Source organism: Rhinolophus ferrumequinum, chromosome 21, assembly GCF_004115265.2.
Source record: "Rhinolophus ferrumequinum isolate MPI-CBG mRhiFer1 chromosome 21, mRhiFer1_v1.p, whole genome shotgun sequence".
In the NCBI taxonomy this organism is placed as follows: domain Eukaryota; kingdom Metazoa; phylum Chordata; class Mammalia; order Chiroptera; family Rhinolophidae; genus Rhinolophus; species Rhinolophus ferrumequinum.
In genome coordinates, this window is record NC_046304.1 from 33,571,429 (window position 1) to 33,590,272 (window position 18,844).

The following is an 18,844-nucleotide window of genomic DNA, read 5'->3' on the forward strand; positions in this document are numbered from 1 at the left end:
CTAGGGTGAGCGTGCCAACCTCAGCCCAAATCCCCAATTTCTAAAGGCAAAAAATTCCCTCCTCCGGGCTTCTCCCCAGCCAAGAACCTCAGACTGGAGTTCCTGCCAAGTTGGCAGAGCTGGGAAAACAGGCCACAGTTCCTGGGGTAGGGGAGAGGGTGAGAACCAGGGAGCCAGATGCTACAACCAGGAGGAAAAGCCTTCACAGGTGAGGAGCTAAGGCTCAGAGAGGCGGGAGCCAACCAGGCCCAGGGCACAAGCTGGCGCCATTGCCCAGGCCACGGGAGCCGCCTCCCTGACCTGGCAGTCACACATAGTGAGGACTCAGGTTGATGCTGACCAATTACTCTCTCATTCCCATCGCCACACTGCGCCTTAGGAGGGAGGAAGAGGAGGCCTCTCTTCCTCCATGCCTCCTCTGTACCCAGGCCTCAGAAATAGTGACCACCCTGCCTCTCCTTCCTAAACCATGTCCACCTGGGCTCTGGGGATCCCCTTCCTGCCAGCACAGGGAAGGAAGAGTGCTCCCAGGTGCTTGCAGAATTGGGGAGTGGTCCTGACACTTGGTCCCCAAAAGGTAGCTGAGTAGGGAAGGGAAAGAAGGAGAAAGGGGAGGGACAAGGAAGGGAAGGGACAGCCAAGGGAGGGAGGAGAAGCTGCTGCCCCTAAAGATGGGAGGGAACCCCGGGCACGCACACACACACTTAGGCACACTCATGTGCACACATGTGCACACATACTCACGCCTGTTTGCTCCCTCCCGCTCACGCTTACATACGAGTATTCTTGTGTGCAGATGTCCTCTCACCATCAGAGACCCCAGCCAGTTCATACACAGTCACACACACTCAGGACTCACATGCTGACACAATCACTCTCACTCATCACATTCAGAAATAGTCTCACATGACTGCGTGCGCTCACATAACCGTACCCTCTCACACACTTATCTACAGTCGTGAACCCTCACATGCTCACTGAGTAGCCCCCCCAAGCACACCCCAGAGTCACTCACACTCATATACACACTTTCACACTTGCACCTATACACACTCACACAGTCACACATCCTTGAGCTGCCAGGACAAGCCTGTTGTGCCCCAGGTATGGCCAGCTCAGGGGGTGCTCCCCCAGCCTGAGGGCCTGATCCCTTGAGCATCCCCCAGGCCAGGCCTCTCCTGGGGCCTATCCAGAAACATCCAATATTGGGGTCCCTGCTGTAGCCCCTTGATTCCTGAGCTCCCATCCACCCAGTGGGCACCCATCTTTGCCTGGAACCTAGAACTGACCAGAACTGCCCAGACCTGAGGACATGAGTTCCCAATGAGAGCCATATGTCCTGCCTGTCCCCCACTGTCTGGAGCCTGGACCCACACTGGGCCCTGAATCCCAGCCCAGACAGCTCCTCCTCTCCCTCTAGGAGGGGCCCTGGAGAAAGCACCTGGGGATACCTGTGCCTCACTGTCCTCGTCTATAAAAAGCATGTGGTCATCTCATTCCACGCCCATGATGAAGGGCATGTGGATTCCACGTGACTGGGGAGGGGCGCTGTCTGCTGGCAAACATTGTGTCCAGCGGTGGGGGGGATTAGTCATGTCTTTCCTATTATTGTCCCCCCCCACTTTACCCCCCCCCCCCCCCACAGCATCCTTGGGAGCAGGCCCCGGGAGGCCACATCAGAACTGCAGCATCAAAGCAGGGCTCAAACCAGCTCTCTCAGCCCTGGGCACTCATGCACATCCAGACCACTCACTGCCCAAGGCTTGGCCCGCGAGGCCAGTCTCTCCAAGAGAGCCTCGGCCTGTGGCTGCAGGTGCCCTGGGGGTGGGCGGGAGGGGAGTTTGAGCCTCTTCTCTGGTTGGGATGGAACCCACTGTGCCTGACTGGCAGAAATTGCTAGAGATGCCTGAACCCCAGCAGGGGGCTTGCCTTGAGGGGAGGAGACTTGTAGGATTCTTGATCCCCTGTTTTCCCTATCAGACCATAGAGAGGCTCTTGGCAAGGTCCCTTTTCTCTTGGGAAAGAGAATGGACATAGCATCACCAGCCATAGGGCCACAACAGAGGCCCGCTTGGTGGGAGGTCAACCTGGCCAGAAAAACCAGACTTGGGAAGGGCCTGAAGGCCATCCAGGGAGGGGTGGGAGGAGCTGAAGCTGTGCCTAGCCCAGAGGGCACCAACCAGGGAGGAGGCAACAGCCTGGAGCTGGTTCAGCTTGCTGCCTACGGGCTGCCCCAGGGTCAATCTCAACAGGACAGAGACAAGGGTGGAGGCACAAGTCCCAGGTTCTGGGCAGAAAGGGCGCAGATGATGGCAGTCTTTGGTGTGGGGACGGGGTGCAGGTCACATTAAAGGGAAGGGAGAAAGAAAAGGAGAGGAAACTGTAGTCTGGCGCTGGTCCCTGATCTAGACAGAGCTTCAGAGAGACAGAGAACCAGAGAACCAGGAACAGAGGGAAGAGAGAGAAAGGGTAAGAAAGTATAGAGATAAAGGCGAGATGGATCCAGAGCAGGGAAGGGAGTGAGGGCAAGAGGCAGCCTGAGAGGCTTTAATTATGGGCGGGTGGAGGGTGGAAGCAGAGGGCAGCCTGTTTGAAGTCTGTGGTGGGAGGCATCAAAGAGAGAGGAAGGAGGCCAGCAGGGCGAGGAGGGGAGACACAGGAGGGGCCACCCTCTGCCCAGGCCCACCTGGACCTCCCAGTTCCCACCCCACCCTGCCCCAGCGCCCAGCCCTCCTCCACCCAGCTGCCAGGACTGGCCAGTGGTCCGAGCCACCTAGTCACAGACCTGGGACTCAGGGTCGGGGCCTGGCCCCACTGCGCTCTCAGCGTCCCCAGAACCATGGCAGACTTCTGGCCTCAGGGACTGCCCATCGTGGGGACAAGTGGGCTTCCCTCATGGTGCCTGCAACGACAACCTACTTGTCTCCCGGAAAATATGTCCTGGCATCTCCCAGCCCCCACTTTTGGGGTCCTGAGGTGGGCTCCAAACAGCTCCAGCTTCAGCATTCCAGCACCAGTCCGTCTGATGTCTTTCCTTGGATCCAGAAAACTCCAGCTCTCAAGATTCCCAACTCCCACCCAAGCAGGGGATTCCAGACTCTTGGCTACGAGGAGATATCCCAAGATGACCTCCGGCCAACCCCCGCCTCAGCTCAGCAAGTCAGTTGTGCTGGAATCACCACAGAGCGGCTTCTGCAAAGAATATGTCTTTATACACTTCCTCTTCTGCCCATTCCAGAGTTCTATGCCCTTCACGGCCAGAAAGTCCTTCTGGTGGTCTTGCCCAAATCCTGCATGCTGCTTCTTATTTCAGATAAACGTCAGTGGGCCTATGCACAGTAGCCTTAGAAACACTTACAGATCCTCACTAGGTCCCATCTCCTGTTCTGCCGTCTTCTTCTCTGGGGGCCTCACCTACATCGCTTTGACATGTCCTTCTAGCTGCGGCTCCTTGGACCCATTCTTCCCAGCTGGAGCTGCCACTGCAGGAAGTGGAGCGTCTCCAAAATGAGAGATGGCAGGGGGCTTCAGAGAAGCCAGGCCAACTCGAATAGGAATCCTGATTTTTCAATCTCCCAGATGGGTAATACTGGGCATATTCTTTAACCTTCCTGAGTCTCAGTTTCCTGATCTGTAAAACGGGGGAATTCTCCCTCCCTTGAAAGGATATTGTGAGAATTTAATGTGATAATGTAAGTGAGGTACCTGGCATCCAGCAGGTACTCAATGCATGAAGCTCCTATAATTGTCATGGAAAGGAGACCATCCAGCATCCCACAGGGAAGATTTTCCCCAAGAAAAGGGCAAAAGAGTCCTCTTGGAGACAAGAGTAGGCCTGGCACCTGGGAAGGGACAGAGAAATGATTCCACCCCCTTCACTCCCACACACTGAGCGCACCCTCTCCCTGGCACCTAGCCTCCACAGGTCTCGTTACAGCTCCCTTTTGCCCCTCGCCTTTGGAGGACCAGGTCAGTGTTTTTGCCAGCGTCCACTCTCTGTGGCTAGGGTAGGGTTGCTGCTGTCAATTTCCTGTCAGCATCACACCACCTGGCAGATGCCAAGCTAATTTCTGTGACTCTGGGTCCCTCCAATGCTGATCAAATGTCAGAGAAACCTGAAGGAACAGCCCCAGATCCTCAGAGAGTCCAGTCACTTGTGCCTGAACTTAGGAAAGGAGTCAGCCCGCCAGAGATGCAGGAGAATCCCACCTGCTCTGTCTACACTCTGTATCCGTCTAGGAGGAGACGCTGACCTTCCTAGGAGGGAGGAAGGAAGATGACGGCAGTCCATGAGGAGAGTGAGAGCTGGACTCCCAAGACGAACCGGGCATGTATGACCGGGTGTGTATGACTGGCATGTCACAAGTGCTCAGACCCTCAGACTTCACAGATGAGATCGCTTCTCGGCTTTCTCGCTAAGAGCAAGTGCAGACTTCATAGGTGAGAGCCAAACCAACCCCTGAATGTGACATGAATCAGGTTACAACTAGCCAGTGTCTTCGAGACTTTTCCATAACATGGTTTTTCTCCATTAGTCTAGACAATTTTGAGCTGACCAAAACCATTCCCTATGTATGGCCTGTCTTCTAAAGGCTCCTGCAAGATCCCAAATCTTGGTCACAAATCTACTCACACACCTAGCAACCCACTCTCTCATCCATCTCCATCCTTCCACCCATCCATCCATCCATCCATCCATCCATCCATCCATCCATCCTCCATCTACCTTATAATCTATCCATTCAACCATTCACCCATATATCCATTTACCTAAAAACTTATCCACTCATTCATCCAAACACCACCCACTCACCCATCCACACACCCTCTTCTACATTTTTATCCAGCCCTCACCATGATATGTCCATCTCCATGTATTGATCATTTCTTATATTGAAGGCATTAACCAGATCTGTAACCTCCATGGCCTCTCTCAATCACTGGGAAACCCCAGCTTCCTTACTGACTGTAGTGCCTTACTGTCTCTACCCAAGACTGAATGAAGAGCGACAGGCCCACCTGCAGCAGGAGGAGACAAAAACTATAGAACAACATTTTGATAGAAAAGATTAATATGGAGGGGTCTTTAAGAACAAAGTAGATCCCAACCCATTTGGCAGGAAGAGAAGGGAGTTTCCACACACACCCCCCAAAGCACGGGATGGACTGCAAGACCTCTATGGAATGGGGCCCTGGTTGCTTAAGGATGGGGTGTGACTCAGGGAGGGGCCAGGTCATCTCACCCAGCTCCCACTGGCCTGTCTCCATTCCAGTTTCCCAAGACTGAAGACTCTTCAGGGCTGGAAGGATGGAGTGCTGAGGGGGAAGAGGCCCAGCCATGGGAATTATGAGGGGTCCAACGGGCCTCTCTCGACACTGACAGAGGAGGGTCCTGGGTTCCATCCTGGCTCTATTGCTCCCCAGTTGTGTGGCTTTGTGTAAATCTTGTCACTTCTCAGAGCCTCCGTCTAAACACCTCTGAAATGGGAAAAGCAGGAACACCTGCCTTCTCTGTTGAGAAAATCCAATGAGAGAAAACGTGAAAGAACTTTGAGAATCACTTCTTGTTTTGCACATTACAAAGAAAGTGCTAATCTTAAAGTCTCAAAGTCATGAGACAGCGACTCTAACCTTATTAGTCATTCACCCTGATGAAAGTGAAGCCACAGGTCGCTCTCCAGAAACACAAGGAACAACCCAGACCCAATGTCATTCCCAAGTCTCCTCCAAGAGCCCCTTTGACCCCATGCTGAGACAGAGAGCTTCCCTCTCAGGGGAGGGCTGAGTCCTCATCAGAGGGAAACCTGTCTCCGGCCTCTCTCATTCTCACTGGCCTGGTCTCATCCTCCCCCAGGAATGCAAAGGGAAAGAATGGAAGCTCAGAATTGCAGTCAGCTGTGGGGGAGGGGTGCAAGGGCCAGGAATGAGAGAATAAAGACAGGGGTGCCAACAAAGACGTTGGTCTGCCGTCTGCCAAGCACATGCTGGAGTGACCGAGGGGAGGCCTAGTCCCACCTAGCCAGCAGTGGAAGGTGTGTGCCCAAGGTCCACCCCTCAATGGGCTGCACCTCTGTCTCTACCATGGTGCTGGGCGCAGGGCACACACTCACACACTCACACACACACACACACACACACCCTTGGGGGCTGGAGAGGCTGTGGTGAGGGCACCGCCCCTGGGCTCTGAGGTGTTGGTGCCAGCCGGGTGGGCTGGCATGAGGTGGGGAGAGGGCGGTGCGGGCAGCTAATCCCCCCAGCGTCTCCCAGACGCCCACAGAGACCAGGGTGAGCTCTTTGTCTGAGCAGAGACGACAGAGGGGCGGCGGGCAGGCGGGCAGGCTCCTTTCTCTCCCCAGCCTCCCGCCCCGGGGGCAGGTAGAAGCCTGCCAGCCTGTGGGGATGGTAGGTAGGTCGGTTGGTCGGAGGGAGTGGGGGTGAGAGGATTAGGGGAGAGACAGGCGCTTACAACTTGTAGGGTTCCCTCCCTCGGGCCCAGAGGGCCTGTGGCTTTGGGGTGGGGGTCTCCAGGAGGGCAATGGGGCACGACCCTCAGCAGGAGCAGGACTTGTTTGCAGTGGGAAGCTGGCGGGTGGCTGGAAGCCCAGCTGCACGTTCACATACCCGGTCACACCCACACCCAGAATGACAGTCTACACACACACGCACACACACACAGCCAGAGCCCAAACTCTGCATCCACACGTGTGTTTACTCACAGCCTCGCACACACAGGCCGACATCCAGGGGCATAATTACACAACTCTGCAAGATCACAGCTGTACAGCTTATAACAGTTCTAGGCCCTCATCCACCACCACACTCACAGCTGCCCCCCCAGAAACATCATGATGGGGTCACATGCTGTCCTATTCACCCACAGCGGAGCAATGCCACGGTCACACATGGGTCATCTCACACCCACACGCCACCAGAACCCAGCAACACAGTCACCCCATGGCATAGGGTCTGGCGCCCCAGCCCCATCACAGCGCTCGGTGAGTGCCTACTGTCCAGAAGCAGATGGCACTGAGTCAGAGCCCATGTGCACCGTCCGCACACCTGACCACACCACGTAGCACCACTTGCCACCACGTAGTTGCCACTCTGTATGCCTGTTTCTTTTTCTCTTACATGATATACTTGCCTCCCAACCTTCCCACGTTCTCGGAATAACGATGCCCAAAATTGTCAGTCTCCTTGGAGAGAACAGAAAGGCCACCCTCCCTTCCTATCCTTTCAATTCTGTCCCCTGCCCACCCCTCCTCACTAAGAAGGCCCCCAAACCCTGAGGACAGGGCCAAGCCCCAATAATAAGCCTCATGCCATGGACATGCTAGGCCCAGGCCACGCCTGGGCAGGGGGCGGCAGGCAGCAGGTCTCCCCCAAGTCCTGCCCTCCAGTACCTGAAGGAGCCTTCAAGCCTACAGAGACACATCCTGAGCGTGGCAGTCAGACCTCAGTTGCCCAGGCTGGCATCACCACTGTTCCCGAGCTATAGAGATGGACAGGGTCACATTTGCCCCTTCTCCCTGACCCCACTCCCTGCCCTGAAGCCTGTCTTCCCTGCAGCCCATGAGCCCAGTGTTGGCAAGCTGGGTCCCACTGTGGCCAGTGCCTCCAAGGATGAAAGACCTCTGGCTCCTCCAGAAACCAGGGCTAAATATACCCCTCGCCAGCTTTCTTGTGCCTAACTGGAACCAGCTGGGCCAGACCCACCCTTCTGCCTGCAGGACAGGACATGGATGGTCAGACGATGGACAGATGAGCAGCACGCAGCTGCCTGGGAGCCACGCCTGACAGAGCCCTGGGCTCCACGGAGTAGAGCCTGGAAGAAGATGGAAAAGAAAGCCGTTAGCATCCCTCTCCCCAACTCCCCCATCAAAGAGACAAAGGTGCTCCCTGAAAGTAGGCCAGGTAAGACCGAGCCTGATAAGTGAAAAATGGGCTACTTCGGAGCCTTAGTTTTCCTATCTGTAAATAGGGATAAAATAGCACTGACCTCATAGTGTTGTTGTCCATAGTAAATGAACTAACACAGGTAAAATGCTGAGACAGTACCTGGCACACAGTAAATACTTAATATATGCTGGTCGTTATTATGAACATTCTGGGCACCCCTCCCGGGGGTGACACTGTCTTGAAGTTGCTGGGGTTGCACAAATCTTGGGCACACACAGAGATGGAGGCCCAGGGCTGACAGCCTCGAATCAGCAGGGCTGGGGGCATGCAGAGGGATGGGCCATATGGGGCAGAGCAGTGAGGGGCCCAGGGAGGGGTCAGATGAGCCAAGACACGCCCCCACCCCACTCTGCCCCAGGCCTGGCCACGTCCTTGCTCCCCTCCCCCGCCAGGACTCCTCCCCAAGCTGTGGTCTGCACTGTGGCTGCAGCTCCCACGCTGCGGCCCAGTATAGCGGCAACAGCCATGGCCCCAGGACAGCCCACTCTCTGGCCCAGTCCAGAGGCCTGAAATAGGAAGGAAGAGGGGCCTAAAAATAGCCCTAATTACAGAGGGGCCCAAGAGGGTGGGGGGCGGCGGCTCCTCTCTGGCTCCTGGGCACTGCCACAGCCGGCTCAGGATCCTGCTCAGGCCCTGGGGAATGGACCCCACCCTAGGCCTCCTGTCCCCAGCCCACAGCTGGCCTCCCAGTGGGACAGGGAGTGAGGGGGTGGGGCAGGGGGAGCTCCCAGTAGGGGAGCTTAGCCCAAGTTGGGACCAACATGGTCCCTTCCTCTGCCTCTAGGGCTGCAACAGCCCACCACCTCTGCTCCCCATACATGAGGGTCACTGAGCAGCTCCTGGCCTGAGAGCGGCCATGGAGGATGTTGCCCTCACTCAGCCTGCATTCCCCTAGTGCTGGTTCCAGTACCCTCCAGGAAGCCTGCCTTGACTGCCTTCCCCTCCTCTGGCTCAACACCAGTAGAGGCTCCCAGAAACTGCACCTCTGTCTCCCGGATTCAGTTGGTTCCTGGGGAAGGTTGTATTTCCCCATCAGCCAGGGGACTCCCAAAGGGCAGAGAGGGGCTGCCTCTTCTGCATTTCAGCCTCATTAGAAGAGACAGAACATGAAGATGCATAGAGAGACCAAAGGGGAAAGGAAAACCTGATCAAACCTTGGGCAAGTGACTTCATTTCTCTGGGTTTCAGTCTCTTCCTGTGTATAGTGGGGATGCTAACCAGGACCTCAGAGTGTCGGGGAGTAAATGCTGTAATGTGTGTGTCCACCCTTTGCGAGTTGTTACCCTGAGGGGATATTAGAGCACCTGCAGGGAGCTGGAAGCTCCTGGCCCCCACCCTAGCCCTGCCCATATTTTGCTGCTTGTTTTCCTCCATGTTTAAAGTCCTAGGAAGGTATCGGGCAAGGCGTGGGTGTTGTGAAGGGTTAAGGGTGGTTAATCATCCTGGGCTTGTTGGACGGGGTTCCTTACCCCCAGCGCAGATGGGACCCATGATACACTGGTGCCATCTGGCGGCTACAAATAGCAATGCCGGTCACTGGGTTCAGAAGAGACACAGGGAGGAAAGGGGGGGAAGAAGTGTAAAAGGAAAGGAGGGAGACAGAGAAAGGCATGAGGGAGAGAGGAGGGGAGGAGAAAGTGACATGGAAGGAGAGGAGAAGGGGGCACAACAAGAGAGATGATGCTGAAGTGGGGCCTGTCACATGTTGCGGCGGCCCAGGCAGGCCGGAGCAAGAGGCCAACAACGTGGATCTATACATAGCTTCTTGGAGGCTTTCAGAGGCTTCCAGAGGCCATAAGCCCTTCCCCACCCCAGCACCTGAGTGTAAGCCATGAGGCCTGAAGGCCCGGAAACCGAGATCCAGCAGCTCAAACCCAATGTTACTCCATGGGGTCCCGCAGCCCTCAGGCCCAGACTCCAGGGATGGGGTAAAATGGTTCCTGTGAGCACTGGCCAACTTAGTCCCTGGAAAAGGTTGGCCACAGCTCCCCTGAGGACGTCTGTGAAGGCGAACACACTTCTGCACACACGCCCCCAGCACACATCCTGCAGGCCCCATGGTGGACACCCTTGACATGTACCTGTCTTATGCAGATGGCTTGGGCCAGGTGGGCGGAGTGTTTGAGGGCCCTCACCTCACCCTCTTCCCTGCTTCCTCTCAGGGGTGGGAGGCAGAGGGTGAACTTGTTTACCACTTCTGCTCCAGGCAGTGGTGATGAGCTCAGACTGGCCCATTGCCCTCCACGGGCAGGGCCAGGCCTGAGTCATGGGGGTCAGATGACTGCGGAGGCTAAATGGGTCCCATCCTGCAGCCCCCAGGAGCTGCGGGGCACCCCACCCTTCCCCAGATGGTGGGCCGCCCTTCCACTCCCAGGCAAACAGGGCATGGGAAGGGTCCCGAGGTCCAGGCCCGTCCCCTGACCAGAGAACAACAAAGCAGATGCCCACCCGTCTCTGCCCAGGCAGGCCCACTCCCCTGAGCACCCAGCTAGGCACATTCCCTGCCCTCTGGGGCATCCTGGTTCCAGCCAACACCTTCCCAGAATGCCGAGCACTTCTTCAGTCACATGCAAGGCCCCAAATACATCTTGGCAATAAATGAAACACTGAAAAGCTGGTTGTGTTGGAGATTATGCTGCGTCTCCCTGGGCCTCAGTTGGCTCCGCTGTACCATGAGGAGGGGGGTCTGTGTTCTCCAAGGCACTTCCCAACTGACCTCTGCCCTTGGCCTGCAATGCATAGTAATACTCCCAGGGCTGCCGCTGATGACGCTAAGAGAACTCTCGGCTCTGTTCCCCAGCAGACCTACAGGTCTCAGGATTATCTACTGATCAGAAGACCCCCGCCCTGATCCCCTAGGACAGCCGAGTAAGTAGGGTCAGCTCCAGACACGAAGCAATAATCCCATCTTCGTGATGTATTTTTGTCTTTCAACATCTCTTCTAATACTGGGGGACATTTGATTTCCACTGAAAATAAATTCTTATGGATTGAAATCCTTCCCACGTGTTTGTGCCCTGCCAAAGCCACAGCTCCCATGGGAGCCCCTCCCCTAAAGGCCCCAGCTCACAGGAGGCCCCCTCCACTGCTGCCCCAGAACATTTCCCCAGGGGCGCACGTGGCCTTCCACTGCTGGCTGCATTTGGATGTGTTCGGCCTTCCTCACGACCTCCGGCTCCCTTAGTCAAGACTGGGGGCCCTTCACGCTTGGTACCCCCTCACCTCCCAGCTCTCCACCCTGCTCCCCCAAGTAGCACAGACCTGTACACATAGGCAGGTTCAGTCCAGGTTGTGTCACTAGACTCTGGTAGCTTTGGAAAAGCCAGTCCGCCACTGTGGGCTTCACTATTCCCATCCAAACGCAGAAAGGGTTTGAAAAAATGACCCCAGAGGGCCCTCTGAACCTGAAACTCCTGGGTTTTACAACTTACCAACAGGGGTATCTGTTTTTCTTGCAAAACAAAACAAGACCTGGAGAAAGCATAGGGTGAGAGCTCCCTCCCCTTGCCCAACCCCCCAGCCCCAAGCTGGCACTGACTCGTTCCCACTGCTCCTTTGGCACTGCCCACTTCCTCCCGGCCACCCTCTGCCTTCACTGATCCCCCACACTCTGCCTCACAGCCGCCCTTCCCCCGGTGGCCTCCTGCTTCAAGCCCCAACAGTGCCAGTCCCTCCCCAATTCGCTCCTCTGATCTCCAGCCCTGGCAGCCCCTCGCCCCAGCTTGGCACTGCATCTTTCAGCCTGCTTTCTGTCTGCCAAGCCTGGGCATCGCCCACTCTCCTTGCCTGGGCACCAGGGTTTGGTTTTGCTTCCTCAGACCTTCAAGCCTCAACACTGTCCTCGCCCACCTGCCCCCTGGGCGCCAGAGACTCACTGACTCCAGTCAAAGTCAGATTGGTCATCCCCCTGCCTCAGGGCCAATCTATGCCTCCAGCAGCACTAACTGGGGGGGCTGCTGTCGCCCCTTTGGGTCCTCAAACAAGTCACTCCCAGGATGACAACTCCATTCACTCTCTGGTGAGAGACAGGACAGTGTCACTGTATCATCAGCAACTTCAAAGATCCTTGATGCTCCTTCATGAGTCCCAGAGGCCTTCGGGGCCCAGACCGCGGTGGGAAATCTCCAGGAGGAGCATTAGCTGACAATGGAGTCCAGGGCCCTCTTGTCAGCACTGTTAGCAGGAAAACTGAAAGCAAACACTGGTGGACGGCTCCTACCCCAGGGCAACCCAGCTTCTGTCCCCAGCCCCTGTCACTGCAGGACTCGCTGCTTCGTTTCATACTGGTGGCCCTTCTCTTTCTTAAAACCTCTCTTCCTCGAGGTTTTTCCTATTTCTCTTCTAGTCTTTTTTTCCAAAATGTTTTAATTATATTAGGCACATAAAAATGTATAGATAATAGTACAGCAAACCTGAATGCTCACTACCCAGCTTAAGAAACGAATTATTACACAGAAAATGGAAGCAACCTGTGACCCCTACCCCGTCCACTGCCCCATCCCAGAGGTAAGCTCTCTCCTGAATTTATCAATTATTCCCATGAGTACTTTATACGTTCACTACATGTGTATGTATCCATCTATAATATGGATACATTTTTTAATGTTTTTAAATTCTACATAGATAAAATCCTGCTATAGGCATCTTGCTGCAACTTGCTTTTTTTTTGCTTAATGTTTTCTGAGTTTTATCCGTGTTGATGGATACACATACTCTAATTGGTTCATTTTCGTTGCTGTGTAGTATTCCACAGCCACAACTGATCTGTCCATTCTCCTGTTAATGGACTTTTAGATTACTTATCTTGTTTTAAATTGTGAAAGTAATACATGCACATAGTCTCACTGTAAAATAGTCAAATAACATAGGATATCAAATAGGTGATGAAACTGTCTCTTTACCTACTGCCCATCTCGGAAATAACCACCACCAGCCATCTATGGGTATTCTGCCAGTCCCTTTTCTAGACACTAACATATACATGTTTGTTCATATACGTATGTATCTTTATAAGCATCTCTTGCCTTGATGTCTGCACCTCTCCTTTCTCTTGAGGCCCCATCCTTCTAATTCTTCCTTTTCAGTCTCTCTCACCCCACCACCCTGTCCATCACCTGCGTCTTAAATATTGAGGCAGCTCCCATGTGCAGCTTCAGCCCTTTTGTTCTCAGTTTCCTTGGGTTACCTTGGTCTCTCCTAGCTTCATTACCCGGGTACACTGACCTCCTTAAAGCTCCATGACCTTGTCCCCCGAGCTCCAAGCACCTCCTGATCTACCCCTCGGATGGTCACAGGCCTTTCAAACTGTCAAATTTTCCAAGTGGACCCTTCCCAGCTCCTCCCTGCCCCACCCCAGAGCCTGCTCTCCTTCCTTTTCATCACCCCAGTGCCTCCCTGTCTCCGTCCCTCCAGATCTCAGACCTGCTGCACCCTCTGCAATGACACTGAGGCAGCCCTCTTCTCCCCAGCCCCAGGTCCATCATGTCTAGAAGACACTATGACCTCCTAAAAGGCTTCCCTGTCTCCCACTCCTCCTCACTCCAGCCCTTCCTCCTCATCACCGTGTTGAGGGGAGGAGGATTTGGGAACCCATGAAGGGAAGAAGAAACAAAATCCCCCATATCTCCCTTGCTCTACAGGCTTCAATGGCTCCCCGGTGTCTGTGGGCTAAAATCCACACTCCCCAGCCTAGCATTCCAGGCCTTCCCTCCCCAGCTCCCAGGCAGCCTGCACAGGCTCTCAGTGAACTCAGCATTCCTCTGAGAACTTCCTCAGCGCGGGTGTCCCGGACAGTGGTCAGGGAGAGCAGGACAGGGGGCAATCCTGAGCCTTATGCCCAGCCCAGCCAACCACGTGCCCCAACCCGTGGGGGCTGTCTCCACGTGGCTGGCTCCGGAGTCCTCCCGACATGAGAAACAAACGATTCTGCAGACAGTGGGGTCTGGAAGCTCTGCTTGGTAGGCAAAAGACAGTGCGTAACAATTATATTTTCAATTAGCCATTCATTTTTTCTCCCACTTGCAAACCGAGATCCAGAAAAAAAGGCCCTATTTTCAACATGAGCTTTTCCTCTCCCACTAATGGGATCAGACTCCGGGTGCCTTGATTGCATCTAGACCCTGGGAAAAGCAAGCACTCAGGAGAGGGGCTTCTTCACTGCCACATATCCCTGGGGGGGGACCTCACACACCTCCTTTGTCCCTCAGGCCTGAAGTTTCTGAGCCCTACCTTTGAGGTCTAGCACACTGAGCCTTGTCTAAGAGACCTGGCTGCAGGGAGCTCCTAGTCTGATGAGAGAAATCATCAGTTCCTGTTCTTAAGAAGCTCTCAGCCTGATGGCAAAATATCAGGGAATGCCTAAAATGACTCCTTAATCTGGGCTTTCCTGTAAAATATAGGTGAGTGTTATTGTTTAATTATATCATGAAGAGCAATAATAATTGCTGTCATCTATTAAGTGACTACAATGTGCCAGATGGTATCCAAAGTTTTTTCAGGCATCATCTCATTTAAACATCTCAACAGCCTTTGAAGTGAGTATATTATTAGCCCCCTCTTCTGGATGAGGTAAGTGAAGTTCAGAAAGTATGAGGTCACACAGATGGTTAGTTGTGGGGTCAGAATTTGAACCGAGTCTTAATCTTAGCTGCTGTGGTATGCTTCACTTCTACTCTTGACTTAAATCCTTCTGGTGGACAAATACCACCACCACCACCACTCTCACTGTGCACGTTAGTCTTTCCTTATAGAACCTAATTGCAGAAAGGACCTGTATGGGTGGGTGCCAGGGCCCTATGGAGAAAGGTGACAGAGAAGGAAGGGAGACAGCGTTAGTAGTTCCCAGGGCCCTAGGCCCACTGAGGATTCCTTTTGATGGTGGGTGGAATCCGCCCATTCCTGATGATAAGGGCGAGGTCAGGGACTGTTTTGAATTTTTCTCAGGACTCGGAGAATTTCTTTCTGAAACTGGGCGATACTTTCAGGCTCTTACAGGGATACTCTGGGTATAACTGAGGAGCTAGAAATGCCAAAATCAACGCGCAATAGTCTGTCAAGACTGTGGGTAGAGATACGTGCCCACACAACCTCTGAACACAGAGGCAACAGCTTTGCATGCTCCGTCTACACTCTGGGCGTAGAGACCCACTTTTCCAAACTCCAATTGTTCTGTCTAGGACAAGTGTCTGAAGTGTACCCACACTGTAAATATAGGTAAAGAAGGTCCACAATTCTTTGTTTTTCCAGAAATGCCCCTGCCGTGGCACTTTCCACCCTGTGTTAAAATTGTTAGCATGCTTGTCTGTTTCTTTCATCTCTGTTCTGGGGCAACTCCCATGTTGTAAGATGCTCCGTAGATCCAAATCAGTGAATGAATGCACGAATGTAATCTCAAAGATTTGGGAGCAGGGAGTTGCCTTTTTTGGAGGTCTTAAGCCACTACAGCATGAAGGGTCCAAGCACAGAGTGCAAACACTATTGCCCCAATCACGCGCTCCGGGCCTCTTTTATCCACCACCCTCCCCTTCCACTGGTAGGGAGGACCGCACTGCCCGCCCCACACACAGCCCCACACAACCCCGCCCTGATGGCCCAGCCCCTCCTGCCCCTCTACCTAAAGGACGGGACGTCGAGTCCACCACTAGCTCTTGGCCCCGCCTTGATCCGCCAACTCCGAATTCTGAGAGGCGAGATCAGGCTTCTGGAGAAGCTTCCACGTGGGGGCGCTGAGAGGGCGCAGGAAAGACTGAAGCAGGGCCTTTGTAGCGTCAGCCAGACAGCTGCCTCCTCCCCTCAAGGGTCCCCAAGAGGCAGCCGCGACCCCTCACTGGTGTCCCCTCCCTCCTGCGTCCCTTTCCCCTTGTTTCTCCGAGCCGCTCCCGCCACTCCCCTCTCTCTCCCGTTTGCGTTTCTCAGTCAAGGTGAAAGAACACGTGGGTGGAATGTAGGTTAGGTTCGAATCCTGACTCCGCCACTTCATAGCTGGGCGGCCTCCTCCATGGCGCGCAGCCTCCCCACGCCCGCGGGGAAAATGGGCCAATCGTCCATCCCACCTACTTTGGGCAGAGTAGGCGCTCAGGAAACGTCAGCTTCCTGCCCGCATCCCGCCCTTGGCTCCTCGTGTTTCCCTCTTCTGTGTTCTCCCTCAGCTTTCAAAAAAGATCCCTCCTTCCTGCGCCCTTGCTCCTCTCGGCTCCGCAATCGTAGCCAAACCGCAGGTTTTAGCAATTCTGCGCGCCCACCCGGCGCCCAGGGCGCCCCGCCGCGGCCGCGACCCATCCCGCGGGTAGACTGCCCCCCGCGCCCGCGCCAGGCCCTGTGCTTCCCGGAGCGCAGCCCGCCTCCACGGACCTCGCCACCCACCGGGGTCGCACCACGACCCGCGCCCACCCTCAGCCAGCCGAGGGTCGCGCCCTGCCTTGGCTGCGGGGCCCCAAGCCACCCGCCGCCGGGGCCGCGAGGACGGGGCAAGGCGGGGAGCGCCGGCCAGGGCCGTGCCCGGGTGGCCGAGGGCACCGGGCGGGGCGGCGGGCTCCAACGCCAGGGCAGCGAGCGCCAGCCCCACCGCAGCCCGAGGGCAACGCTGCAAATAGCGGCGGTTTCCAGCCCGAGCCCTGCCTCCCTCCCAACCTTCCGGGCCTTTTGGGATTTTCTCTCCCTTCTTCCCGCCGCCCTCTCCCTTTGCCCCATGGCCCCTGCCACCTCCCCGCTGTGCACTCCACCACATCCTGTCCCCACGCAGGATGGTCCCTGCGCTGACAGGGCGAAGAGCGCAGCGGGGGCAGGAGACCGGCGCGGAGGTCTAGGGTTCCAGAGGTCGAATCATCACAAAAACGAAGTTAGGTTTAATTGAGTGCATACTATGCCCTGGGCTGAGCTCTTTGAGGATGGGACTTCATGATATCGTTACCACCACCCAATGAGGGGAGGCTCCAATTTGCAGATGGAGAAACTGAGGCACAGAGAGACTCCTTAGGTTCTAAGGTCACCCCGTTTGGACCTGCAGAATGGGAAGTCACCTCACCCTCCACCCCCACCACCGCCCCCGCCCCTGCGCAGAGGCCCATGCGGTAACTCTGCCTTCAGCCCTGTGTTGCTTGCCCGCTGGGCTGAGGCCCCAGTGGGAGATGGAAAGCAGCAGGCTGGGAGTCCCAGATGCTCGCTTATCACCAATTCTGTTACCTAGACCAAGCCACACCCCGCCTCAGTTTTCACATCCATAAAATGAAAAGCAATACTGTTCCCTGAAAGGAAGAACTTGTTAACAACAGTGGAAAACCCGAAGCGGAATGTGAGGTTTTACACGCCCTGCCCCTGGGAAGTTCAATGGGAGGCTGAGTGACGGCCACCTAGAGTGTTGAGACAGACTCACAGACGGGGCGACCCGGGCTGGCTTTGTCAGAATAGGGCCGAGCCCCGGGAATCTGCATTTTAACAAAGGCAGGGATTCTGACGCCATCGAGTTTAGCATCCACCAAAGAGATTGTGGAAGGGGGTGGAAGTCGTGTGTGTGGGGTTGTCCTCCCCCAAACCTCCACTTATTCTTATTCTTGCCCTTATTCTTTTCTGCCTTCACTGGCCTGGACAGAGTGACTGCATATTTCTTAAGGACCTACTGCGTGCCAAGCACACATGTATGACAGTCCCACTCTCAGAGAGCTCAGGGCATAATCAGCTACCATATGGCAGACTAGCAGGGCTGTCCTCAGCCCAGCTGGCTCCTCTGGGAAAAAAAAGAGCAAAGCACCTTCTTGCAGGGATATGCAGCCTGGCACCAGACTGTGCAGCTCAGTGAGCAGAGCAAGAGCTGGGTTTCCCCTCCATTCTCTCCCTTGGCAGCCACCTCTGTGCTGGACACAACCCGCATGCACATCCTCTCACTGTAGCCTATACAGAAAGCTTATATCTCAGAGCTGCTAGAGACATAAGTGGGAGATATTCGGGAAGCCCAGGAAAGGGACCAAATTACTTTTGCTGGAGGTAGGAACAGACTAAAAAAAATCAACTGAGGTGACCATTAAGCTGGCCCTTTAAGGATGGGTAGGAGTTCACCAGGTAGAAAGGGAGGTCCAGGCAGAGGCAACAGCCATAGGCCAAAGCATAGGAGTGAGAAATCTCAGCCTGTCCTGGGAGCAGGTGGTGCAGAGTGTGTGTGTGTGTGGGGGGGGGGGGGGGCAGGCAGGGAATGGCTCCAGGGAAGACTGGGAAAGGGGAATGCCCTTCCCTTGCTCCCATCTCTATGGCTGCACATACCTAATCGAACACAGCTTATCTGCCAACCAGAGATCTCTCCTGGACTGTGAGCTGCTGTAGGATAGAGATGGCGTCTTATTCATCTTCTGTGGCCCAGTGCCTTACCCAGTGTCAGTAATTATAGCAGTAATAATAGTTAACGGGCATTAAATATTTACTATCACGCACTGTGCTAAGTGCTCCACAGGCATTATCTCATTTCATCCTCAAACAGCTTTGCAAATAAGTGCTATTACTAATCCTGTTTTACAGATAAGGATTCTAAGACTTGGAGGGGCTAAGTAATGTGCCTAAGGTCACATAGCTATTTAGTGGTGGGGCTAGGACTGGAATTCAGGTCTCTGACCTCACGGCCCTGGTCTACACTGACGGATGGTGGGGGGGGTGGGTGGATGGATGGGAGACAGGGAGACACTAAGTGAAGAAGGGCCTTGAATGCCACGTTACGGAGCTTGAACTTTATGCCAAGGGCAACGGGGAGATGTTAGAAGGCTACGAGCAAGGAGACACGGGTCAGGTTAGGGCTTTAGAAAGATATCTTTGGAAACAGTGGGAAGATATTTAGAGCTGATGACACTTAAGCACGAAGCCATTTTTCTGGCAAATCTCTATTCCCATTTGTGAGGAGCCTCGT